We start from the raw sequence: 18,211 nt of genomic DNA, 5'->3' as shown, positions 1-18,211 counted from the left end.
TTTTTATATAAATGAATCTGGTGAAGCAATTTTTTTTTAAGATAGTGTCAGAGAGGCCATTTATGGTTCGAATTTCATTTTCTATGAACTAATTGAAACAAATTTTGTCGAATTTAAATTTGGAGAAGCCATTTGTTAACAAGAAGCCGTTTTTAGTCCAAATTTAATTCAGAAAAAAACAGAATTGAATTTGGAAATGTAATTTTTGACAAAAACAAAACGTAGAGAAGTCATTTTTATGTCAAAATTATGTGAAAATTAAAATTGATCTTCGATAAGTCATTTTTGTCAAAATTTAATGTAGACATTGTGACACAATTAAATTTGGAAATGTCATTTTGATAATAACAATCGTAAAGTAGCCCTTTTTGTCCAAAATGAAAGTGAAAAGCCAATTTTTGAATAAAATAAAACAAGAAAAGTCAATTTTATGCCAAAAGTGATTATTAAATAGCCATATTTTGCCCAAACTTAATTTTTGACACAATTAAATTTGGTAACGTCATTTTTGACAAAATTCATTATAGAGAAGCCCCTTTTGTCCAAATTGAAGGAGAAAAACCAATTTTTGAACAAAATAAAACAAGAAAAATAAATTTTTTACCAGAAGTGATATTTGGAAAGCCATAGTTTTCCCAAACTTAATTTTTAACACATTTAAATTTGGAAACGTCATTTTTAATAAAATTCATTATAGAGAAGCCCTTTTTTCCGAATTGAATGTGGAAAACCAATTTTTGAACAAAATAAAATAAGAAAAGTCAATTTTATGCTAAAAGTGATCTTTGGAAAGCCATAGTTGTCCCAAATTTAATATAGAAGACATTTTTAACAGAATTCAATATGTAGAAGCCATTTTTTGTCCAAACTTAATTTTTGACACAATTTGGTAACGTCATTTTTGACAAAATTCATTATAGAGAAGCCCTTTTTGTCCAAATTGAATGAAAAAAGCCAATTTTTGAACAAAATAAAACAAGAAAAGCAAATTTTTTACCAAAAGTGATATTTGGAAAGCCATAGTTTTCCCAAACTTAATATAGAAGACATTTTCAACACATTTAAATTTGGAAACGTCATTTTTGACAAAATTCATTATAGAGAAGCCCTTTTTGTCCAAATTGAATGAAAAAAGCCAATTTTTGAACAAAATAAAACAAGAAAAACAAATTTTTTACCAAAAGTGATATTTGGAAAGCCATAGTTTCCCAAACTAAATATAGAAGACATTTTCAACACATTTAAATTTGGAAACGTCATTTTTGACAAAATTCATTATAGAGAAGCCCTTTTTGTCCAAATTGAATGAAAAAAGCCAATTTTTGAACAAAATAAAACAAGAAAAGTAAATTTTTTACCAAAAGTGATATTTGGAAAGCCATTGTTTTCCCAAACTTAATATAGAAGACATTTTTAACAGAATTCAATATGTAGAAGCCATTTTTTGTCCAAACTTAATTTGAAAGAGCAATTTTTAAGCGCAATAAGAGATGAGAAGTTGCCAAAATTGATCTCAGAGAAGCCATTTTTTGAATATTTGAATAATAAGACAGCTTTTGGACACAATTAAATTTTAAAATGTAATTATTGACAAAATGAAATATAGAGAATCAATTAGAATTTGAAAAAACAATTTTTGGACGAAACAAAACATGAAAAGGCAATTTTCGACAAAATGGATCTCAGAGAAGCCATTTTATACCCTAATTTCATTTAGAAAATAAATTTTTTGACAAAATTGATCTGAGAGAAGTGGTTTAGAGCCAATATTGACCAAATGAAATCCAGAAAATTCAATTTTTCTCCAAACCGAATATGGAAATTTGTGACAAAATTTATATCGAAGAAACAACTCATCATCCATATTAAAACTTGGAAAAACCATTTTTTTTTTCGTCTAAATTTGTATGGAATTAATTAATTGTATCAATTTCCTTTGTGTTGATTATTACATTACTATAATCACGTGGTAGAATTCTTGAAATTAATTTTTTAAGATCTATCGTCATCTGCAGCAACCTCGCCATCTTCAACATCAACAATTTCTTGGAAACATTTCAAATTCTAAATCGACGACAACCTTCGGTGGTGAAAGATATTTCAAGAACGCTCGCATTGCATTGATTCGAAAAGAATTACATAAGAAAACACGTTTTTTTTTTAATTTTGTAATTATTTCGGATTCCGTTACCGAGAAATATTATATAAGAGCTACTCCGAACAAAAGGAGCAACAGCAAGATGCTCAGCGCCTTTTTTCACAGATATCCACCAATCACTCAACTGAAATAATTCAAAACATGCCCATTGGGATTCAAAAACCTTTTAGGGTCAAATATTTGGCGTTGGGAATAGAGCTTGACGTAGTTACAAATAAGAATAAGTCAAATCCGACATAACCACCATTAAGTTTGACGTTTTTTAACGCGATTATTTTCAACGTGGATTAAACCAACTTTTGGTCGTCCAAAATCGATTTAATTGCGTTGGATCATAATTTGACAATCGCTCAAAAAAAGCTCGTGTCGATTGGTTCGAAGAGATGCTAAGAACTAAACAACAATCGTCCTCCAAGACGACCCAAATCCAACAAAAGTCGATTCTGAATGGTACACCAAACAAAAACGTTTTTGAACAGTCCAAACTTCGAATTGATGCTTCAATCGCCGTACACTTCTTGTTTGTCACTCAATGATTCGCAGATCAAAAATAAATTGCGAGGTCAACGTTTTTCTATGCACGAAGAAGCGGTTGATTGGTTCAAATGACATGTTTTCGAAATACCTCAATCAGACGATTGGTTGAAACGTGTATTTGATTTTAATAGAGAATATTTTGAAAAACGATAAAGCTATATCGAATTATGAACATTGTTTTTTATTTGTCTACCTCAAAACTTAGTAGCAAGCTACGTCTGGAAAGAACCAAAATGTAAGTAACTTTAAACGAGGATTTCAATTACTAACAACCCTCGTATCTTTTATATTTGAATGAAAAGTTTAGCGAAACATTATTTTTTAAATTGCAAGTCTCTATAGACCAGGCAATAATGAACAGTAAAACAGTAACGATAATTTTTTGGTATTTGATTTATGGTCATTGTTGTTTTTTTTTTGTACATTATGTAAATAAAACAAAAGTAGTTTTTTAACTATTAAATATAATAATTGAAGCTTGTAGTTGTTTATACGTATATTTAGACCTAAGTTCGTCCGCGATCTTAAGATTTCTGCCTTTTGGAGTACTTGGGGTATAGAAAGTACTTCGTGGTAAAATCCCATTGACATTTTTTCGAGAAAATTACATATTTGAAGAAAAAAAAAGTGTATCCTGTTGTGATTAATTGATTCCTGCCAAGTTTAAAAGTTTATCATCGAGTTTATTATCAAATTCAGAAAGGATCTATTTATATACGAGGATATATTGAAAAATTCTTAGCCTGCTATAGAACCAAACAAAATTTCAATGTCAAAATAATTTATTACTCAACAAATTCTCCTCTTAATTGGATACATTCATTACAACCAACTTGCAACGTCTCTAGACTCCTTGCTCTGTAAACCAGACCTCCACAGCTTCTATTACCTCCTCGTTGGAAGAAAATTTACGACCTTTTAAACTTTTTTTCAGTCGAAGAAAGAAAGAATGGTCGGACGGAGCCAAATCTGGTGAATAAGGGGGTTTTTCTAGTAATTCAAACCCTAAATCACGAATTTTTTGTTTGCCAACATGAGATTTACGTGCAAGGATGTTGTCCTGCAAAAACAAAACACTTTTGGGTAGCTTTCCGCGTCCTTTTTCTTCAATTTTTTCACGTAGAATTGTCAGTAATGTCGAATAGTAATCTCCAGTTATTGTTTTACCCTTATCCAAAAAATCAATCATGAATACTCCATGGCAATTCCAAAAAACTGAAGCAAGAACTTCTCCAGCAGATTTTTGGACACGAAACTTCTTAAGTCTTGGAGAACCTTTCCATCGATTGTTGCTTGGTTTCTGGATCGTAGAAATGTACCCAAGTCTCATCTATAGTAACAATTCGGTTTAAGTCTACATCGTTTTCATGCTTTTGGTCAACATTCAAATATTTGGGGATCCATTTTGTAGCAATTTATCTCATGTCCAAATTGACGTGAAATCATGTCATGTACTGAATCGATATTTTCTGGGACTGATACAGAAACTGACCTTCCCGATCGGTCATCATCTTCAATGGAAAATTTACCTCTTTTGAAGCTTGCAGGCCAATTTTTCACGGGCATTGATCACCGAGGGTATTAAGCATATGTTTAAATACAGGTGGTGGACATCTTTTTTCTTTTAATTTATCGCGTAACTCTGCTTTACTTTTTTGACGTCGAACTTTACACTTACACTTCTACTAAGTTATTGTTCGTCGCTATGGTAACGCAATATCGTATCTACGAAAATATCATGTCAATAGAAGCCCAAAAGGTGGAAATTGAGTTTTCCAACGATGCTAGTAAATGACTCTTGGTAATTCTTAATGATCTTCCAGAAGGTTGTCGATTACACACACACAACAACCGACATTACATATATTATCAAATAAGGACAATAGTTATATTTTTATTTCGTTTGTGGTGAAGTTAAATACTGTTATTACCAACGTGACCGTGTAAAATATTTGCTACAATCAAGAGAAAAAGTTTGAATTGACACCACTATCAAAAGGGTGTTTTTAAGGGTTTTCTTTAAAGTACAAGACATCAGATAGCTACGGGATTACAGGTAAAAAAATAAAGAATGTTTTCCAAATTTGATGCAGGGTTATTTGGTAGTTAGTACTAAGTAAATTGACATGATTAGAAGTCGTCAAGAATTTTTATTTAAATGTAGAAATGGCGTTATACGATGGCACGACCAAAACTAGACATCACCGAGTACCAATAGCAATATTGAAGAAATTCCTTGGACGTCATGAATTCGTTTGCCGACCGAACTATTCCCCATGCTTTGGAAAAACTTTTTGCTAATAAACTCGCGGCCATAAGTAACGCACCACCCTTTATTTCAATATCAAAACCTAATCTTTTGGGTTTCTTTTACTTCTATCACAAAAAGTATCTTAAATGTTAACAATACCGTTTTATGCAGTTGAACAATATCAATATTAATTTATTAAACAAAAAAATATTTTCAGAAATCGAGGTGGTGCGTTATTTTTGAGCACGAGTGTATGTATGGGATTCTAGGTTATCTAAGTTTGTTAATACTGTCAAATACTCCTTCTCGTCTTTGTTGGAGGCTTGATAAACTGATTTATTACCCAGCTAAAACTTCAAGTACCTTTGGATTCGTCAGTTTCGTACTCATTGAATATTCTGCGCAGGTCTTACAAGATATGATTTTTTATTACAATTCTGGCTAATACCTTGGGACAAATTTGGATGGCGACACATAAAATCTTGAAACCATTCAAGTCCTTAATTGTAATTGCATAAAATCGTTTTTCAAACACAGACTACCCCCTTACTATTCCATATTTAACCCTGTAGAATTAATACGGGCAAAAGTAAAATCAGAATTACGAAAATGTCATCAATCTCCAAAACAAGAGGTTGTAGAATTGGTAAAGGAAGTTCTAGCAGAAGAACGCCGAAAGCTTTGGAAAAACTTTGTTGAAGATGTTTGTGGTTTCACCGTCTTCATAACTCAATCAAATGATGACTCTAGTTCAGACGATTTTCTTTTGTTTTATTTGCAAACAGTTTATTTTGTTGTATGGTTTTTGCTTTGAAATTTCGTTGGACGGATGGATGGGGTACAAAAAGAGCTCAGTTCACGTCTGGTTCCATGTTTAAACCAAACGCCCTTACAACTAGGTAGATTTTACTCGTCTATTAACGTTTTATAATTTAATATTTAGTTGTATCAAGTTAACCAGGTTTAATAATGTTTTGACTATAAACTATTTCAATTCTACTTTCGAAAAAGCGATAAAATTAATTAAAAATCAATCTAATTATATATTAATAAGTTTTCGTAAACTAAAAATTATAATAAACTTTCGTTTGATATGAAAGTACGGCCAAAAATCGCAACTAAACATAAACCAAATACCAATTTTAAATATTTTATCTTAATAACCATCGCTGATAATTATAAACATTAAATGATTTATTTATCTGCTTTTTTCGAACGCTCATTTGCCTGGCCTATCAATCAGGTCATACTGAAAGTCGGTAATCAAAATTTCTTAACCGAATCCGTGTTCCAAAATCAATTTACCTAAATATTTTTTCCTACAGTTTATCCAATCTGACGCAAAAATTGTATACACACAAAAAAATTATTTCGGCACTGATAGACAAAAAAAAAATCACTCGCGAAATCGTAATTACAGTGTCGCCGCGGTTAATACCAAAACAAGCTGAACGGCTAAACGTTTACTCGACAACTGATGTGTAAGTTAGTTGACTGTGCCTACGACCGCTTCGCACGCGAGATAGGCGATTGTTGAGGTGGGGTCGGTAGATCTTCAGCTCTTGTACCACTCGGAATCGGAAGAATCCGAGTTAAAATGAATTTGTAAAATAGACCGGATAGGGCATTTGATGATGGTTGAAAGTATAGAAAAATACTAAAATATTTTCGAAAACGATAATACAAAGGTCGGCAGAAATCAGAAGAATGAAATGCAACGTCAAAATTAATTTATTACGAAGCTCCATCATGCATGGAATGACGGATGTTGTCCAATTGTTCACGTAAATCTTGGAGTATTTTCAGATAACTTTTTCCCCTTAAAAAAGCTGAAGTAGATCCTAGTCAGGGTGAGACCGCTCCCGAGAAAGCTGTACGCAAGATAGGAGCCGCGTTTGCTCACAATGGAACAAAAACAGAGTCGTGAAGATGTTTCCATCGCGTGTTTTTCAGAAATAAAGACGTTTCATAACCACGGATGAAACGTGGGTCCATCAGATCACCACCAAAGAAGGCAAAGACCGTTCCAGCTGTAGGCAAAGTCAGATTTTTAGATTGTGCGTGGGATAATTCCCGAAAAACTGTCAACATGGAGTATTAAGCAACTTTTGAGCGAAAAAACCAAGCAAAAACGGTTATGTTTGGCTAAAAAGAAAGTGTTGTTTAATCAAGTCAATGCACCAGCTCACAAATGCGTTAATACAATGGCCAAAATTGAGGAATTAAAGTTTGAATTGCTACATAATGCACCCTATTCGCCAGATTTAACTCCTAGGATTATCTCCTGTTACTAGACTTAAAGAAATGATCAAAGGACGTTTCTTGCTATTGGTCAGGTACTTTTAGGACCGTCCTCGTATGCTAGAAATTCCTCACAACGCGCTATGTATAACTTAAAATCCGTATTATAATTTTCAAGATGGGAGCCGCGTTTGCTCACAATGGAACAAAAACAGAGTCGTGAAGATGTTTCCATCGCGTGTTTTTCAGAAATAAAGACGTTTCATAACCACGGATGAAACGTGGGTCCATCAGATCACCACCAAAGAAGGCAAAGACCGTTCCAGCTGTGGGCAAAGTCAGTTCTTTAGGTTGTGCGTGGGATAATTCCCGAAAAACTGTCAACGGGGAGTATTAAGCAACTTTTGAGCGAAAAAACCAAGCAAAAACGGTTATGTTTGGCTAAAAAGAAAGTGTTGTTTAATCAAGTCAATGCACCAGCTCACAAATGCGTTAATACAATGGCCAAAATTGAGGAATTAAAGTTTGAATTGCTACATCATGCACCCTATTCGCCAGATTTAACTCCTAGGATTATTTCCTGTTACTAGACTTGAAGAAATGACTCGGTGGTCAAAGGACGTTTCTTACTATGGGTCAAGTACTTTTGGGACCATCCCCGTATGCTAGAAATTCCTCAATTTCACCAAGAGGTTGGGAATTTCAGTACTTGGTTTTATGTACGGAGTCAATACTTCACGTTTAAATAAAGTGTTAACGGGAAGAAGATATAGAAAAAGACAATGTAAACAAATTTAAACGTGTGAGAAGTTTTAGTGTCCTTAGTTAGACGCGTCGTGACAAGGTCAGTGTGTTAACATTGTTTTCTTTTCACTTTAACCTCTCAAAATGTTGACCCATTTCATCATCAAAAAATCCAATTCGTTTATATATCGAAAACGTGCGTTAATTCCGTGCATATTTTCTGATATATTGAAATATGTTTGTTATAGTACGAGGTGTGATTCGAAATGTTCTACTTGCGATGAAAATGGTTGTTTTTCAGTAAGTTAATTATTTTTTGGCGCTTCAACATTACCGTGCTCGCTGGCACGGATATTGATAGTTGATTTTGTGGCAATATTTTTTGTTGTTGTTGTTGCGAAATTTCAATGTCATAATTTCGCAATTCGACTACTGCACACAAAAAAATTATCGGCGATACAAATAAAAGAAAGTGTCGAAACCGAGTTGCAAATAACGTCAATAGATTTCTCTGAAATGTACACTTAATTTATTAACAAAAAATATACGATTTACGCTGTTAGTTTCGTTTTATTTTCATATACGAAAACGCGGAACTAACTTTTAATTAGCCGACAAAAACGTCGTTGTTCGAAGAAAAAAAAAACAAAGTTACTTTATAATTTGTAAAATGAGAACAAATCGATGAAGTTTCCAAGACTCATTGACATACGAGGTCCCAGAAATACAAAAATTTTTGGTAAAAAAATATTTATTTTTTAACGTAATCTCCTTTTAGGTTTTCCCAATGATGTTCAATAAGTTCGATACTCTTTTTATAACAAGAATCGTCGTCACATCTAAATCTTGACCAACGAGCCATTTCTTTTAGTCTGGGAGCAGAAAATAATCCGAGAGGGCTAAATCTGGCGAATAGGATGCATGTAGTAGCAATTCAAACTTTAATTCATTAATTTTGGCCATTGCAATAACCTGGTGCATTATCTTGATGAAACAACACTTTCTTTTTAGCCAAATGCGGTATTTTTGCTTGTTTTTTTCGCTCAATAAGTTCGCATAATATTCGACGTTGATAGTTTTTCCTTTTTCAAACCGACGCCAAGACATTGCCTACGGATGGAGCTGTCTTTGTAGCTGGTTCTTCTTTTGCAGTCCATTGTTTTCGCCACCTCTAGATCAGGCCAGGGCATATTTTAGTCACCTACACGCATTACAGACTCATCTTAACACACGACTGTCTATCTTACTATAGAAATTAATTTGGAATTTATTAAATAAATGGGGCCAAGAATTATTTGCAATTACGGTTAATTATCGATATTTCTGAGGAAGTGAGAGTAGTAAGCAGTTATGTTTTCGTTTTTTTCGTATAAATTTTTATTTCGTATTTAACATATAATAAACCTTCGGTTACGTTAACCTTACATGGTTACCTGAAGGTCCTCATCGATATAAAATAATCACGTATCTATATGATATTAATATTAATGCACATATATAAATTAACGACAATTTTTCAATAATTTTTATTAATTAATATCTAATGTACTGAATTATGTGAAAGTTTAGTATAAAGGAAAAAATATATCGATGATATTGTATAAAGATGTGGTGTGTGTGTGTGTGTATATATATAAAAGAGACCTTAACCAGTTCAACGACCTCTTAGATTTCCTAATTTAATGGCAGTTGCAAAGGTAACATGCGAGACTGCATCGTTGTACGAAAAGAAAGAAAAAAATTCGTATTAATCGAAAAAATTACCTCTATTTTTAATAAATATTTCTATGGAACGTGTTGTCAGATTTTATATGACGTATTTGTATTCTACGGTGGCTTTAAACGCCAAAAGTCCAAAAAGAAATGTTTCTATTTAGGGACATTTACGTCGTGGGATAGTTGTAGTGGTATGAAGAGCCCCGCTCTGTTGGAAAGTGACGAGGGGTCTTTACTTGGATCGGTAATTCATTTCTTCGTGCAATTATCAATGTACTGCTATTTGCAAGACTCCAATTTTTGTTTTTTAATGAACTATTGACAGATTCCTAATCAGCGATCTCGAAAAACCCCCGTATATCGGAATTCATTATGATTTTTCAACACTACGAGCCGCCATTTTGAAACTACCATATTGTTTTTCAAAAAACTATCGAAGGTTTCGTAATCAGAGACCTGGAAACCCCGTACACTAAATTTCAATAGAAAATAGTGATTATTCAACATTATTGGCCGCCATTTTGTTTTTCAAAAAAACTGTTGAAGAAATCATAACAATTTGTTTCATTTTCTGTTTATGGTTACCATCTAGTAGCAGATTAATACGATTTAAACGAGTCCAAACTCGATGGCATTACGTCTTTTATTTAAGAAGTTCATATCCAGCATCTTCTTCAGAGCCTGGTTAGCATCTAGTATCAAATCAAGAAGAGTTGAACTAGTCCAAACTCGATGGGGTTGCCTCGTTTAACAACGGAGTACCTATGGCCAGCTTCCAGCACCTTCTTCAGAGCCTGGTTACCATCTAGTATCAAATCAAGAAGAGTTGAACGAGTCCAAACACGATGGCATTACGTCTTTTATTTAAGAAGTTCATATCCAGCATCTTCTTCAGAGCCTGGTTAGCATCTAGTATCAAATCAAGAAGAGTTGAACTAGTCCAAACTCGATGGGGTTGCCTCGTTTAACAACGGAGTACCTATGGCCAGCTTCCAGCACCTTCTTCAGAGCCTGGTTACCATCTAGTATCAAATCAAGAAGAGTTGAACGAGTCCAAACACGATGGCATTACGTCTTTTATTTAAGAAGTTCATATCCAGCATCTTCTTCAGAGCCTGGTTAGCATCTAGTATCAAATCAAGAAGAGTTGCTAGTCCAAACTCGATGGGGTTGCTTCGTTTAATAACGGAGTTCCTATGGCCAGCTTCCAACACCTTCTTCAGAGCCTGGTTAGCATCTAGTATCAAATCAAGAAGAGTTGAACGAGTCCAAAGACGATGGCATTACGTCTTTTATTTAAGAAGTTCATATCCAGCATCTTCTTCAGAGCCTGGTTACCATCTAGTATCAAATCAAGAAGAGTTGAACTAGTCCAAACTCGATGGGGTTGCCTCGTTAAATAACGGAGTTCCTATGGCCAGCTTCCAGCACCTTCTTCGGAGCCTGGTTACCATTTAGTATCAAATCAAGACGAATTAAACGAGTCCAAACTCGAAATGGATCAAATTTAACTTGCAAGGTTTGATTACAGACAACTGGACAGGTGAAACTAAATAAAAACTTTTGAAAATATCGGTGTAATTATTTTTAAATATTGTTTTTTATTTCTATATACAATCTATTAACAAATGCATGATTCCATGTCAACATTAAAAATTTCCAAACCAATTTAATTATGAAATTCTTCTTTATTAATTTATCTGAACGTTCCAAGTAATAATTCTCTGGTAAAGACACGAAATACGGGCGAAAGAACTAACACAAAAAAAAAACAAAAGTAAATTCCTCGCATTCAGCACGTGTCTGTCGATGTGGTCGAGAGAAGAAATTCGGTTTTCGCCCACGGCCATTTGTCTGAATCTTCACGGAGTAGATTTTAATTAAAGAAAGGTCACTTTTTTCCTATAAAACGGTATAAATATTTTAATGTGGAACACTAACTGTATTAATAATTGAACTAGTGACCTTCAACTATCTTACAAAGAATTTTCACTGTTGTAACACATACAGGGACAACAACGTTTCACGTAATATTAGTGATATCATCTTCAGAGGATATAAACGTTTCTGATAACAAGATGGGGTAATTATTCGTTATACCACCACCAAGGAAATTGCGAAATATGAATAATAAAAGTGTCTGGATGGGGTGGACGACTATTTTACATAAAAAAATGGCTAGGTTAGATTATGTTGAGGTTAGATTAGGTTAGATAAGGTTATGTTTAGATTAGGTTAAGTTAGTTTAGGTTAGGTTAGGTTATGTTGAGGTTAGGTTAGGTTAGGTAAGGTTATGTTTAGGTTAGGTAAGGTTATGTTGAGGTTAGGTAAGGTTATGTTGAGGTTAGGTTAGGTTAGGTAAGGTTATGTTGAGGTTAGGTTAAGTTAGTTTAGGTTAGGTTAGGTTATGTTGAGGTTAGGTTAGGTTAGGTAAGGTTATGTTGAGGTTAGGTTAAGTTAGTTTAGGTTAGGTAAGGTTATGTTGAGGTTAGGTTAGGTTATGTTGAGGTTAGGTAAGGTTATGTTGAGGTTAGGTTAGGTTAGGTAAGGTTATGTTGAGGTTAGGTTAGGTTTGTGAAAAATATTATATACTTTTATTTACATATATGTTTCATAAATAAATTTTATGATTTTTTACGTGATCTTTTTTGGGATTATGTATGTAGATTTTTTTGAAAATATAAATTTATTTTTACGTTTTCCGCCTTAATCTAAAACACTGTATTTCGTCGTTATTATTATTATTATTATTATTATTATTATTATTCAGATGGTGGTGGTATAACGAAGCAGACCCCAAGATGGTCCCAGAAGTACTTGGCCCAACAAAGAAAAGACAATGTAATCTCCTTTTAACTCCATTGTTGAAAAATCTTTGATCACCGAGCCACTTCCTCAAGTCTGGGAACAGGAAATAATCCGAGGGGGTTAAATCTGGCGAATCGGATGTATGAGGTAGCAATTTTGGTTAAATAACGGATTTTTGAGCTGGTGCATTGTCTTGATGTAACAACACTTTCTTCTCAGCCAAATGTGGCCGTTTTTGCTTGATTTCTTCGCTCAAACGTTGCAATAAGTTCTCATAATATTAGCCGTTGATAGTTTTTCCTTTTTCAAGATATTCAATGAAAATTATACCAAAAAAACCGACACCTGCTGATGGAACGGTCAATATGCTATGTGCCGCACTTTTTGATTGATTTTCTTGAACATTCCCGGAGTCGTCATCTCATTTGGTCGACTGCTGCGATGCTGGTCATATTTTACTGTTGACCTCTAGATCAGGCGAGGTCCAGGTACTTTTCCGAACATCCCCGTAAAGCATGAAAAGGGCAGAACCTAGTAATTTATGAGCAATAAGTCGGATCAAGATGCAATCGATTCGAGAGTGCCTCAGGAAACTTTGGGAACAAAAATTATGAATCGGAAATTTATAACTGACTAAAAAACTGTTGGGAGGGGGGGTCTGGGGGCTTCGAAGTCTCTAAATACATTGTCTCCTGTAGCCCCGTAGAATTTCGTTATGAAATTTTCCAAATATATTCACCGTGAGGGTTTTAGAGGACGTTTAACATGAATATCAAGACGGCGAGATGTCTGGGGTGGTTGGTTTATACGTCGTCTCCTGGAGCCCTGTGGATATACGTTATGAAATTAGCCAAATATGTTTTTTAATGAGTTTTTCGAGATCGTTGAGCTCTAGTATAGGTATATCTTGTTCATTTTCATTTTTCAATATAAACATTCATTCATTTTGCAAAAATACTTCAATGCTAGGTACTTTTGGAATCACCCTCGTAGTATTCCCATGATGTTTATTCCGTTTCTTCGGACTGTTCATTCCAGTATTATGTTGAACAACGTAGTAGATAGATGATCTCCCTTTTTTATCCCTATATTTTAATTAAAGTGTTTTTGAGTGACATTTTCGTGAGTTTTACCAGTTTTATTGAGACTTTCAGGACTTTCTTTACATTGTAACCGTGTCGTATGCCTTTGGGAAGTCGATCAAAATTGCAAGTAGTGTTCGTATCTGCTTAAGAGTGAATATATAACCCGATTTACTAGTTCGAAATCCGCCCCTTTGGAAGGGTTTCTCCAGATTCTTCAATTTTTCAATCTAGAAATTTTACTTTCTTCACTTTAACCAAAAACGCAAGTCATCCTTTTTTCCTTTCCTTTTTTGATATTCATACTGAACGCACTGTTTGAACGACCACTACACCAACACTCACAATTACAATGTCTGATGCTCGTTTCGATAACCAAATTATCGTCTTCAGAAACAATTTACCTTCAGTGTCTGAAGACGATGACTTGGTTATCGAAACGCGCGTCAGACAGTGTAATTTTGTGTGTAGGTGTAGTGCAGTAGTGTAGTAAATAGTGTGTTCAATATAATGTTTACCTTCAGTATCTGACGAAGATAACTTGGTTATCGAAACGAGCGTCAGACAGTGTAATTTTAAGTGTTGTTTGTACCATTATTTCAGTATCCCATATACTTTCGTGGTTTTTTTTTGTTCGAGAGTCAGCTCCATATTGGAATAAATTTCGTTTTCACCGGGGTATTTGCCATTTTTTTTGGTTTGGTATAATTTCTGCTACTTCTTCTTTATTTGGTGCTGGTATTTTTTTTCTCGTTTTGCGGCTAGAGTTGGGCATAAAAGAACCCAATTTTCAATATTTACAATTTGTATTGTTCAATTTTTTATTTCAAAATGGATTTCACGCTCCGAATGGATGAAAAAGTCATGTTTTTGTCATATTTGAATATTTTATTATCAAATATACAGGTTTACGTCTCAAGGTCGCAAATATTTGAAATTGTTGATAATGTACCGAGGTTAAACGGTCTGAATGATATTGAAATCAATTTTTATGTTATACTATAAAATAATGATTCATACAGGTATTTTAGTGCTTCGGTAAATATCGTGATGGTGGACGCGAATTTTGAAATTATGGCGAACGCACGTCGAAACATCCTGTTTGTTTTTGCTAGAATTTCTCACTCTATAGTTAGTAATACTTTTCAATCTGTCAAAATAATACTTAATACATCTCCAGGTATAACCCATTTTAAATAAGGATTCAGTAGAAGACAAAATAAAAAGACATTTGAACTGTTTTCACGTCCAGCGGGGCTACTGTTCAATGCTTGGACACTTGAAGATCTATCCAAGTTACATCGGAGCTTAGGCAAGAAAAATCCAACATTGAAAAAGAAGGTAGATAGGAGCGAAACCAAATAATGGGATAATCTACAGGGGCTGAGACAGGTAAAGACTCTTCTGAGAAACTACAACCAGAGAAGATCTGCTGAATGTATCAGCTCGAGTAAAAACCATCTACGAATACCAACAGAAGCCCTATCGCCTCAATAAACACCTGAAGACGCTAGATTACCAATTAATGCAGATTTTGATGCACAGAAGACGAAGAAACCTCAATCCACACTCTCTCGAATTGTTTAAACTCCAAAGCACTACACCTGGGTGCGTATGAAATAGAAGACGAAGATCTCTGGCAATTGAAGCGACCCCACATGGAGTGGGATTGATGGATCAGCTGCAAACACTTTTATTATAAATTAAATATACAGTGCGATCCACGAGTTCTTGGTCTCAAATAATAGAGTTTATGCACGCGTCAATGACAAGTCTCAATCAGCTTCACACAAAGTTTCAACACGCTGCTTCGATACATTTTATTATAGTAGATCTCAGACGATTACTCAATCAATTTGTTTGGGGAAATATCTCAAATTGAATTTCACGCTGTTAGAATTGTCCGACATTTTGTAGAAGGAATCAAATACAAATGTACATGACTCAGTAAGGTAGAGAGGCGTTAAAAAATTATCGAAAAAAGATGACGCAAAATCAGGTTGCTTTATAATAAGGCTCAAATCCATACTTCTTCGCTTTCCAAGGCTACTGTATAAGAATGAGGCTTCACAGAGATTGAACATTCGTATAGCCCCGAACTGACCCTATGAGACTATTTTTTGCGCAAAAATGCTTTAGTCAGACGTTTTGAAAAGTGTGTGTGAAATAAAGGGAGAATATATTGAAAAATAATGACTTTTATGACCTTTCTTTCTACGTTAGGCTAAAAACTTATTTATATCATATTTATTATTAAATAATATGTTATTTTCTTGGAATTTTTTTTCAATGGAAAAAACGTCTTGGAGTTCTTTGAATCAATGAAATCATATTCTTCACATACCGACCTACTTTAATGTATTTAGCATTACTCTGAAGAAGAAATCTTTATTCTCAGAAAATATTATTTATTTATTTCGTTTGTTAAATTGTTAAAATTGAAATAAAACATCATTTTGTGAAATATTTTATTTCGATAGTGTGAAAAGAATTAACGAATTTGACGTTAATGACGATATCCCAAACAGAAGGAAACATGGACGTAAGTGTAGTGCCACTCAGGACCGCCAGAGGACACTAGCTTCGAAATATAAGCTGTTGTTACTTTCGTCAATTGAAAAAAAAAGAAAAATTCGTTGGAGAATTTTTAGTTTTGAGATGAGGAAAATTTGTTATAGGAGAAAGGATCGTTGGAGTTGGCCCTGATATAGGTGTTGCTCCTCTGCAGGGCTGAGGAAACTAACCGATGACATTTTTATGAGTTTTATGACTTTGTGATTGAAATTAGGTTGATTAAATCTTAATAATTGGAAAATATGATATTCCATTCTATTTTTCTCAATCATGCATGTTATACAACTGCAAATTCTCTCCTGTATAATAGGAGTTTTTACATTTACGTCATTTTTTTTCCGAAACGGCGATATATTTTCTTCCAGGAATTATAAGTTTATCATCATAAGTTGGACCGAAGCCTTCGGAAAAACCCCGAAATAAAATCCAGTTTCGTTTTCTAATTAAAATATTTTTAGTCAAATCTGTATACCTGCATGTTTGTAACTATCTTTTTGGCCCCGATTTTGTCATACTTTGAACAATCGTAAACAGCACTTGTCAAAAAATTACGATAATGCAATAATTCGATGTAAAAATCTCATTATCCTGATTAGATTCGCCAGCATTCAAAAATTTCTTTTTGTATCCTTTTTAGAGAGTAAGAAATAAATTAATAAATTAGAGGATTTCAAAATGTGGATATTACGGCTTTCTAAGGGAATATAATTCGAAATTGGGGCAAGATCGAATGCCGAAGAAACATGTATATAGCCATATCGACATCCCAAGTGCATATAATTCGAAATTGGGGTCAGAGAGGCACGTATATAGCCATATCGACGTTCTAAGGGCATATAATTCGAAATTGGGGCATGTATATAGCCATATCGACATCCTAAGGGCATATAATTCGAAATCGGGGCATGTATATAGCCATATCGACATCCTAAGGGCATATAATTCGAAATTGGGGCATGTATATAGCCATATCGACATCCTAAGGGCATATAATTCGAAATTGGGGCATGTATATAGCCATATCGACATCCTAAGGGCATATAATTCGAAATTGGGGTCAGAGAGGCACGTATATAGCCATATCGACGTTCTAAGGGCATATAATTCGAAATTGGGGCATGTATATAGCCATATCGACATCCTAAGGGCATATAATTCGAAATTGGGGTCAGAGAGGCACGTATATAGCCATATCGACGTTCTAAGGGCATATAATTCGAAATTGGGGCATGTATATAGCCATATCGACATCCTAAGGGCATATAATTCGAAATTGGGGCATGTATATAGCCATATCGACATCCTAAGGGCATATAATTCGAAATTGGGGCATGTATATAGCCATATCGACATCCTAAGGGCATATAATTCGAAATTGGGGCATGTATATAGCCATATCGACATCCTAAGGGCATATAATTCGAAATTGGGGCATGTATATAGCCATATCGACATCCTAAGGGCATATAATTCGAAATTGGGGCATGTATATAGCCATATCGACATCCTAAGGGCATATAATTCGAAATTGGGGTCAGAGAGGCACGTATATAGCCATATCGACGTTCTAAGGGCATATAATTCGAAATTGGGGCATGTATATAGCCATATCGACATCCTAAGGGTATATAATTCGAAATTGGGGTCGGAGAGGCACGTATATAGCCTTATCGGCGTTCTAAGGGCATATAATTCGAAATTGGAGTCAGAGAGGCACGTATATAGCCATATCGACGTTCTAAGGGCATATAATTCGAAATTGGGGCATGTATATAGCCATATCGACATCCTAAGGGCATATAATTCGAAATTGGGGTCGGAGAGGCACGTATATAGCCTTATCGGCGTTCTAAGGGCATATAATTCGAAATTGGAGTCAGAGAGGCACGTATATAGCCTTATCGACGTTCTAAGGGCATATAATTCGAAATTGGGGCATGTCTATAGCCATATCGACATCCTAAGGGCATATAATTCGAAATTGGGGCCGGAGAGACATCTAGGTGATTATTTTTAGATATTTCACCAATTTCTCTATACTTTTCTACTTTTTTGAGATACAGAGTGTAAAAGAAACATACATTTCATTTCATATCATCA

General features: G+C 34.3%; 1 protein-coding gene across 2 annotated transcripts in view; it reads right to left on the bottom strand.

The window, feature by feature from the left end:
* LOC130892812 (tyrosine-protein kinase Src42A) overlaps positions 1-18,211 on the bottom strand; it is a 74,887-nt gene that overhangs the window by 39,406 nt on the left and 17,270 nt on the right. Inside the window, exon 1 of one of the 2 annotated variants that reach the window (XM_057798449.1) lies at positions 6,252-6,434. The exons of the other annotated variant lie outside the window; for it this stretch is intronic. The gene's annotated coding sequence lies outside the window, so the exon portion shown is untranslated. Of the gene's footprint in view, positions 1-6,251; positions 6,435-18,211 lie in introns of those variants that run through there. 2 annotated transcript variants of the gene reach the window in all.

This window comes from Diorhabda carinulata, chromosome 4 (assembly GCF_026250575.1).
Source record: "Diorhabda carinulata isolate Delta chromosome 4, icDioCari1.1, whole genome shotgun sequence".
In the NCBI taxonomy this organism is placed as follows: Eukaryota; Metazoa; Arthropoda; class Insecta; order Coleoptera; family Chrysomelidae; genus Diorhabda; species Diorhabda carinulata.
Note: the sequence above shows the minus strand (reverse complement) of the source record. Positions and strands in the feature narration are given on the sequence as shown.